Here is a 10,316-nt window from a genome sequence, read left to right on the forward strand (position 1 = left end):
TATATTATTTATAATATAATATAAATAGGTAGGTATTTACTTTCGTATCGAAACGCATTTTATTAAAGTAATGTAATGAGTTATTTTAATGAACTAGTTGAAGTTTATTTTGTATAATAACAGAACTAAATAAAATATAAGTACTTACCTCGCGTGTCAGAGTTTGAATGATGTTTTGAACTGTATGTTGATGTTGGTTTTGGAGATCTCGAGTTAACGTAAGCCTTCTGATTCGTTCCACAGATCGATTACAAAACAAACACAATCTGTGACTTGGTTGATACATTGTGTTTTCCAATCCAAATGAATAGCCAAGCCAACAGGTAATGCAGATACGATAGTCCAAAAAATGAATAGCTGGATCAACAGGTATTGCGAAATAGACACGATAGTCCGAAAAATGCCAGGTTGTTAAAAAATATGAAGATAGAAAAGCGCGTAGTACACAACGGTTCACGTCAACAAGAGTGATGTTAGACTGAGACACAAACACGGACGCGTGCGCTAGCTAGCAAGTACAGTTAAACCCAAGATGCGCGAGAAAGAGACGCCTAACATATCTGAATATGAGCAAGCGAGATCGGGACCAGACCAGACCTCGGGAGCTAGAATAAGTAGGATAATATATTTTTTTTACGTAAACCTCGTAAACGTTCAAAAACTAACAAAATACCAAAAGCCATAAAATAAGACTTGTTGCTACTTGTTCACATTCTTATTTATGTGTTATATCCGTTATTTAGATCCCTGTAATACGAGCTATGCTCTGTTTAGGACTAAATAATTGGTGTGAGATGTCCAGGATTTATTTATTTATTTATTTTGAAATCCGTGGCAGATTTTTTTATTATATGGGCATTTCTCTGTAAGCTCAAACAGGTTCCATACATATGATGTCCGGGCAATTATTCCTAAGATTAGCCAAAATAGCGTGTTCTATTTCGAAGAGAATTAACTATTATTTTAGTTAGATAAGGGGGCCTACTGAATTTTTACATATTTTCCGAGTTATTAGCGATTTTCCAAAAAATCATGACAGGGGACTGTTTGAGGTATCAGGGGACTGTTTTAAACGTGACAGGGGGCTGTTAAGTAAGACAGAGGACTGTTGTACTTAAAAAAAAGTCATTTTACATTAATCAATCACTTATTATTTTTATGACATATTTTCGCATTAGTAATCAACAAAGTTTCATTATAAAAAAATAACAGAAAACATAACTTTCTTTAAACATTTATATCAAGAATTAACCTTAAGTGCTAGAAACATTTTGTACTCACTGAGATCAATATAATCTTAGTATTATAATATTAATCAATAAATGCTTTCTGCAGTATTCATTGAAATACTATTATTAATATAATTATTCTCTAAAAAAGCTGAGATCTTAAACGAAAGCCCAAAGATTTTTCTAAATTAAATAAGGCACATAATAAAGTTTAATCACAAATATCAGAATTTACTTAACATTTTAAAAAAGTTAGCGCTCGAAAACATCTACTTCGCTAGAAAACTGATAAAATATTCTCTTTCCTTTTAAAATCAAGTTAGGATTATCCAACTTTTGAACAACTTGATCAAATGACACGTCTGCAATGTCATTATCATCTATTCTAAAGATCTGCACTTTTTGGTCACAAATCTTGAGGAAAGTAACACGTAAGTCATTTTCATCGTTATCAATGTTATTAATTACGGCAGCATAACGATATTGTACATTTTTAGCTGCATATTTCACCAGAACGTAATCTCCAGTGTTGTAACATGAATTCCTAATGCCACTTGGTCCTGCTACAACATCATCCAATCTTTGAGGGGACTTGTTTGGCGTAGGTGTCAATTCAGGCTTAGCAGATTCATGATCTTCCGGTTCGGACTCTGTAAACACTTCTTCTACTGTCCATCTAGGTTTAAGAGCAAAGTTGACAGTTCCAATCTTATAATGCTCACAAGATCCGCTGTTGCAAAAGCAGCTGAGATTTTTCATTGTTAGTGTTTTACATTTAGTTGGAAGACCGAGGATGGAGCTGGAATAAACACCTGCGACCTGATGCACATTTAGTGTGCCTTTAAAACCCTTCTGATCGGCTGCTTCCTCTTCAACTTTATCGACCATTGCTTGGATGTCTTTACCGTCGATTGCGATACATATGATGCCAAGACATCGCTCTCGGATTACTTTAACAAACTGATCTATATTATTGATGTCGCCTCCAGAATTAACCACAAAATCAGCTGTTCTTTTGCACGTTGCTCCGATGCCATCCGGAGCACCTTTTCCATGGCCACTTTCAGTGTAGTTCCATGTAAAATTTTCAATATCTGGAATTTCTTCAGAGAGTTTAGTAGCCATTATATAAAACATAGTTTTATTACGGTATTGCGTTACAGGGCCATCGCTCAAGAAATGCACTCGTTTGATTCCAGGTGGAAGAGTCTTGAAAATTGGTCGTAGATGTGTCCAAATGGCAGCAGGTGAATGGTTTATGTTCTCGGAGACTGTGCAAAAAGAAAGGATGGAATTTCGTAGGTAAACTACTACGGTATGCAGGCTCAGTTGTGCTCGAGATCCACCGAAGTGAAAGGCCTGAATTTCTTCTGCGTACGAATAATTTTCGCTAAAATCTATGTGGATCAGGACTTCATCATCTTGTAGGTTAGACTTCATATCATTCATGGCTTTATATTGGTGAACAATATTACGCTGGTGATCTAAAAATTTGTGTAAATCTTTCTGCAAATGTATTATGAGCTGTCTTGGATGTATTTCAAATGTTTTTTTCAAACATTTAGTCACCAGTCGGGGTTTTTTAGTCTTAAAATCTTGGATTTGTTGCCTTTCGGAAATCCACATTTTATATTTTATGGCATTTTTGTTATCAAATTCTTTATATTTTGGATTTTTATCAAGGCAAATATGACATAATCTCGCCAAACAATTGACATTATACCGGTCGCAACATATATCTTCCAGCAACTTCTGGTGATTGTTGTAAGTCAATATGTTAGCAGTATGAAGTGCACTGAGCTTCATGTCTATGTTACTGTGAACTATGCAAAGACACGTATCTCGGTTTTGAGCACTTGGTTTCACAACCCAAAATGGACGGAGTCGACAAAATGTACAACTTCCCAGTCAAAAACTTTTTGTAAAGATTAAAAATTGTGTCAAGAAGATATCTCTTCTGTTTCTTCACACCTTTTCTAGTTATAAATTCTTTTTTGCCGGCTCCCATACGGCTATTACTATCTTCTTCGAAGAAATTCTGAACTTCTCTTTTATAACTATCAGGTATTTTACATCGTTTAGCTACAGGTACATCTAAGCCATTGAGATTCGATTTTTTTCCGGGTCTAGACAACGACTTCATTTCTTTAGGTATCGAGTACCTGTACTTTTGAACAATACTGCCAGTGACAACTTTTTTAAAGATTTGTTTCTCTTTGGTACGTTTTAATGTGGAATAATTTTCTTTCAACTGCTTACTAATGACGTCACCAAACAATGCTTTCTTGACTACTTCTTTTCTTTGGTCAGGCTCCTCTAACATTTTCAACATCTTTGTCTTAGGCGTATCTTCAACGTTCTTTTTGTTTTTACTTTTAAATCTCGCTAATCTTTTTTTGTATTTCTCAAGTTTTTTCTCTAAACGTGCAATTTTTTCGTTTCTTTCCCTGTTAAACTTCTTTCGTCGCTTTGTGGCTTCTTTTTTTCTTTGCTGTAGACTAGCACTGGAAACTGCTGGGCTTGGAGCTGGAGATATTTGAACTCGAACTGGATTGGCGGGTCTTGTAGGCGAAGTATCTGATAACGGCGTATTTTCTCGTACAAAAGTATTAGTGACGCTTTTCAGTCTTTGTCTTTTGGCTCGGTATACGGTACAATGTTCTTTCCACGTCTTTAAGGCAGATCTGTGCTCACGAGGTGTCATGTCCTTTACTAACTTTCGCAAACCTTTTTCTTTCTTCTTTTGGTACTTTAACTTCTCCTTTTCTCTCATTTCTTCTCTCTTTTGAGGGACATTTTTTCTTCTTTGGTATCGTAGTCGCTCTGCTTCTCTCTTTTTCTGTAGTACTTCCTCTCGGGATAACTTTTTCTTTTTAGGAGCCATATCGTGTGTTCGAGCACCCTGTATAAAATAATATAAGTTTATAAAGAAAAATAATGCGAAGCAATGATACTTTGATGATTCTTAGATTAATAAAACAGACTGGCAGATAAATTTATACAAACAGTACATAAAAACAACAACCAATTTGCAAAAGATACAGTCCCCTGTTGTGTAAAACAGTCCCCTGCTGCCTTTTCAGGCAGGGGACTGTTGCCAGGGACTGTATATTTCGGTTAGATTTCACAATATTTACAAAACTGTATAAATAGTTTTTTAAGAACTTACCGATCAATTTAGACATAAATAATAAAACAATAAACTATATATAGAGATAATTAAAGTACTTAACATAAACATTATTACATACCAGAGGACTGTGTGTGGTAGCAGACCAAACGCGTGTTCACCTCACAAATGACGCTCTGACACTAAACAAAATGGCGTCTCGTCGCCGCATTCGGCAAGCTTGCCAACCTCACAACAGTTTGCGTTTCGTTTCAGTAAAAAAACGTTTGTAGATATAACAGTTTTTTTTTATTATGGATTTAAATTTTTGGCAGGGGACTGTATAGAAATTCCGGGGACAAACTTTACAGGCGTTTAATAAGTATAATAAAATTTGTAATGAGTCATTGTTTTACGAAAATAATATAATTAAATTATTTTTATTTATGATATTGACTGCCAAATGTATGTAGTATCAATAACTTCTTCGTAAATCTCATTCCTATGTGGGAATACAGTGAATGGGACAGCCAGGGGACTGTATTTTTGAAGCTTCTATCACGTCTAGAAAAAAAATTAAAATAGTTATGGTTCTAAAAACAATGGGCCCATAAAGTTTCAGGGTTAAAGTTTCATTAGAAATCATTTTCATTTAAATTATTTAATTATTTTTTGAAATAATCAGTCGGGACAGCCAATTACGAGGTTACAGAGAATCGCCCATATATTTTTTTATATCTATTCATGTAAGGAAACAAATTAAAGTGTTCCCATGTTTGGGCAGCATTTGGTCCAGAACGGTCAATCTCCTTTTAAGGGTAATTTGTTTACCTGCTGTAAATCCCATTGTTACACTGACAGTTTTACTGAAGACTTGTGTGGCGTATTTCACTTTCATTTTGGGTATTAAATTTGGAATTACATGACGTGCGGTCAATTTTGGTACTAACCGCAGTCCTTTGAATCCAGGACCATTTTTATATAGAACTTCCAGATGAGCCCATTTTGTGCTTCTTTTCTTTCCGTCCAGATAATATTCCAAGTTTTTCGTGATAAGATTATTTCTTATGCCTTTTATGAGATGTTGTGGGTCAAAAATTGGATATATGACATTATCATTGATTTCAAAAAATCCTTCTTTATATTCTCTTTCACTCCTCAAATATTTTTCTTTAGTCTCCTTGATTAATAAATTTATGGCTGCTATATTAGAAGTGCCTTGGTTACACGTTACCGAGACTACTTTAAGTCCAGTTTCTAATATTTTGTCAATATTATTTTTATTACATTTTTTAAACTGGTCGTGTTTGTAGATCCAGCACAAAATGTGTATGCGACTGGCTGTTTGTATTTTTTAAATATTCCTCTGACCATGAAGACCAGTGCATGGTCAGCAAAACACTTTGTCCGTGTACTTCCGTCGTCGCAAAATCCTTTGATTTGGTCATTATGTTGGTCATAGGTTGAACTAGCAGCAATGGCCATCTCATCAAATATGACCGTGCAATATTTGTGGATTTCGGGCATTTTATTCACCCTTTTTTTCAAATGTTCAAAGATCATCTCATTGGGTCCAGGCAACAAGAATATATTTCTCATCAATTTATTTAACGTGCTTTTTCTTGGTAATACACATATCTGGCTTAGTAAGCGATATGCTTTTGGGCTTGGTTTATAAAGAGATAAGGCCAGAATTTTCTCATCCAAAGTGAAACGATGTCCCTTGGGATGTTTTTTAGACTGCCTTAAGCCGGATTTACATTTGTCTGACGTGTTGTGTCGTGACGGGCTCTGACGTGATGGCTAGTGTTCACATCTATAAGTTGTGTTCTGACGGCCTCTGACGATATTTTGAATCAATACAGTCATAGCTCTCGGAGAGTTCATACGTTTACAATGTTTTTTCATGAATCATCCGACTCTGATTCAGAGTATGAAGAAGATATTGAATTTTTGCTGCTGGCAACTCTTATAAAAGAGAAAGAAATAAAGAGAAGAAGATATAGGGTTCATCCAGTGAATAATAAAAGAGAGTCTAAAGGCGAGTTTCACTGTCTCGTTAAAGAGATTGAGAACGATGCTCAAAAATTTCATCAGTATTTTAGAATGTCCAAGGCACAGTTCGAGGAAGTTCATTCATTGATTGAAGGGGACATAAAAAAATACATACGAAGTTTCGTAAACCTATAGGGACAAAAGAAAGACTTGCTGTGTGTTTAAGGTAAGGATTTATTTGTTTGCTTTTTTTTTTTAACATTATTAGTAAAGTCAGGTAGTTAGTTAGTTATCATCAGAAAAGTCTGCATTGCTATAATATGATGAGATGTTATCTTCTTCAAAATTATAAAGTGTTGAGGCCGATTTTTGACAGTTGTTGTTGTCGAGAGTTGATGTAGCTGGAGTAGCTGAGACTTCTGGGAATGTCGTCATGGATGTGGATGGTTATTTGGTGTTCTAAGAATTTGTGCTTGTGTCTGAAGTTTCCGTATTTCAGCTTGTGATACAGCAGTGTGCAAATCCAATTTTATTTTGGTCTGATCTAGTTTCGGAAGTTTTTTAACTGCTTTGCTCATGCTCAGAAAAAACAAGTCTGTTTCATCCGTCATATCATCCTGCTGCTGTTTTGAATTATGCTTATGGATTCTCAAATCGTGCGAAGACTTCATCATATCATATAGATCCTGTAAGTTTGGTTTTCTAACAGGCTGTCGGGAGTGCGAGGAACTACCAGTATGTGGTGTTGCTGGACGAGAATTGTCTGATTGAGTACTGTCTGAGTGAAATTCTGGAGATTCAGGAGGCGATGAAAGATTTGTTGTTGTCGACCTTGATTCCATATATGGTTGTAAAAAACTCATTTGTTCTTCATATTTCCACGGCGGGACAAATTGAGCGGCTTGCCCACTTTTTTATTTTTACGGCGTTTCAATGCGTTGACGTAACAATTTCGTAATTTATTCCAGTCATCTTTACATTTTTCCGCTGAAACAAAAATAAATTATCTGTTTTTATTTTACAGATTTTTGGCAACTGGAAATTCTTTTCGATCATTGGGGTTCAATTACCGTATGGGGTTTGCTACAGTAAAGATCATAGTAGAACAAGTATGTAACGCAATTTGGAAGAATTTGGCCCCTATTGTAATGCCCCAACCTACAGAACAAATGTGGAGAGAGATTGCGAAAAGATTCGAAAATGTATGGCATTTTCCGAATTGTATTGGAGCATTGGATGGGAAACATATTTCTATAATATGTCCAATAAATGCAGGGTCCACTTTTTATAATTATAAAAATGAGCATTCTATTGTACTGCTTGCACTTGTTGATGCGCATTACAGATTTATTATGGTTGATGTAGGAGCGTATGGCCGAAATAGTGATGGTGGCATTTACCAAGACACACCTTTTCCTTTCGATTAGATACATTGACAGTTTTTTATCTTTAAGATCAACACCTCCCATTGTGTTGTTGTAGTCACGAACAACAACAGGTTTGATGAGAGGCCTACCAGCCTTCCGACCTACGAAGGTTTCTGGAGTGTGGTAATTGGAGATCATAGTCACCACTTTGGTGTCTTTCCATGCAATGCACGAAACGTCACCGCAGTGACGAGCTATGATGCTACCCCTGGCCACACTCTTTGGAACGTTTTTGATCTCCACGGGTACATGCTTGCGATTTGGACGCAACGTTCCCAAGCAATCAAAGCCTAGAGATTTGAGGTACCGCGCTAACGCTGGAGAATTATAAAAATTGTCCATCGTTATGCAGTGACCCCGATTCTCTAGGCCTTTCAGCAGGTCAATCACCACACTAGCGCTCTTTCCAGCCAAAGCCACACTGGGGGCAGAAGAATGACTTTGACTGTCGTCTTTTCCTGTATAAATTTCAAATTTATACAGGTAGCCCGTCCTCGACTCGAAAAGCTCGAAAGATTTCAAGCCGAAGCGGGCAGACTTTGAGCGGATCGCTTGTATCCAAGACAAGCGACCTTTGAATAGTGTAAGTGATTCGTCTATGGCTATATCGGGATGCAAATTATACAAGTTTGAAAACTTGTTATTCAAATGCCGAATAATTGGTGCAAATTTCCGCAACTTTGCTGGAAGCACATTTCTTTCAGTTTGAGACAAATCCTGGCCCAGTCAGTCTAAGTGATAAAATAAGTTTTTACTAGCAAAAATAATGTAACTGACATCGCGAACCGAACGAAGTTGCCGACTGTACTTTTTACTCTACATGTGTGAGTGTGCCGCTAGAAAGAGACAGAGCATTTGTTGACTTTGAACAAAATTCTTCAATTTACGTGTTATGAACTAGAATTACGATAATTTACATTGCTTAAATGGTTTCCTAGATACATTTCCTACCTATTTATATAAATTTTGTACAATATTAAGTAAATTAAACACATTATTATCATAGAAAACATCGGGTTTCAATAACGGTAACTGGCGCCTCATAAACTTTTCACACTTTATTTACCAAAATAAACGATAAAATATCTAAAACCAACATTTGAATCACAATCTACACAATATTTCCAGTAATCTGATATATAATTTCAATATAATTACTTACCGTTTCCTTTTAAAATTCATTTTTAAAACGCACTACACACTTCACAAGTTCACCGGATTTCGAAAATGGCCGACAATATTTTCCGAGAAAGAGAATAAAGAAGAATGGGCAAAAATATATGGAGCTTGGTCCAAATTTCCACCATCAATAAGAACTATGACATATGATGGAACACTGCGTTCTGAATCATTATAAGAAGACCGCAACCAAAAATATTTACTCAGTAAAAAGTTATGACCCCATGAAAACTTGCAATTTAAAAACCTTTTTACGCTTCATGATTTCACTATATCTTTTAAACTACTCGATTGATTTAGGTGTATGACATTTCGTTGTAAATTCATACGTTATTCTGGTTGATATAAGCTATATGAGCCAAAATATAAACAATACCTCGCTACGTCAAAAAAATCAAACCCTATCATGTGGGGTATCAAATCAAATGAAAGAACTTATAGCTATCTTTACAATGCTTATATTTATTTTAAAATATTTGTAATACTGAGAAGAATGTAAACACAAAAATAATTCACACAAGTTTTATTTATTCCTGTCTCACAGTGTGGAGTCTGTCCTTAAAAGAATACATCTCATATGTCTTCATCCACGATAACATTGTCCAGATTCGCAGCTGGAAGTAGAATTGTGGGTTGGTGTCTCGCCCATCCAAAATACCAAATAATTACCATGACGTGGGCACAGCAACCCACAGTTCGCATTCCAGAAAGACAAGAACAGTAGTAGTTCGAAATGGTTTCTCGATTATGGATCATTACATACGTGTAGTATTGTCTTGCACGTGCGTGTCGGGATTGTATTCTTGCGCGTAGCAACATAGCGTTTTCAGGTTCAATGCCAAAATCAACTATTTCACTAAATGCTCCATCTCTTGCTACTTCAATCTGATACACGCCATTGCGTACGTGTTCGCTATAGTAGCTACGTGCAAGTTTTATGTGATATGAACCAAGTGCAAACAATGTCAAGTCTTCTTGAGTCAGAACAGGAAATTCATCTGCTCCTATGGCGTCGGCTTCAATATTTCGAAAACTTGCCCGCCTTCTATTTATATTTCTATTTGTAACATATGCTCCCAATTGATTTGGTACATGCAATCTCTCTCTAATGATTCTTAAATATTCTTTCGCATGCGCGTTATCTTCGATTAAAAGATGAAAAGCGTTAATAAGCGCAGCAGCCACCCGGAAATCATCATGTGGCTCATAGCACGATTAAAAAATTCTTGCCTGAATAGGCGAAAATCGCGCTTAAAACGTCCGTTTACGACCTCGACGACCCAGCGGCATATCGTCACTTCCCTATTTTTATTGGCTTCTAACGTGGTTAACTGGTCTTCGCCACGCCGTTTGCTAATTGGCATACGTGCCACATAA

The sequence above is a fragment of the Spodoptera frugiperda genome, unplaced genomic scaffold (genome assembly GCF_023101765.2).
Source record: "Spodoptera frugiperda isolate SF20-4 unplaced genomic scaffold, AGI-APGP_CSIRO_Sfru_2.0 tig00001192_1, whole genome shotgun sequence".
Taxonomy (NCBI): domain Eukaryota; kingdom Metazoa; phylum Arthropoda; class Insecta; order Lepidoptera; family Noctuidae; genus Spodoptera; species Spodoptera frugiperda.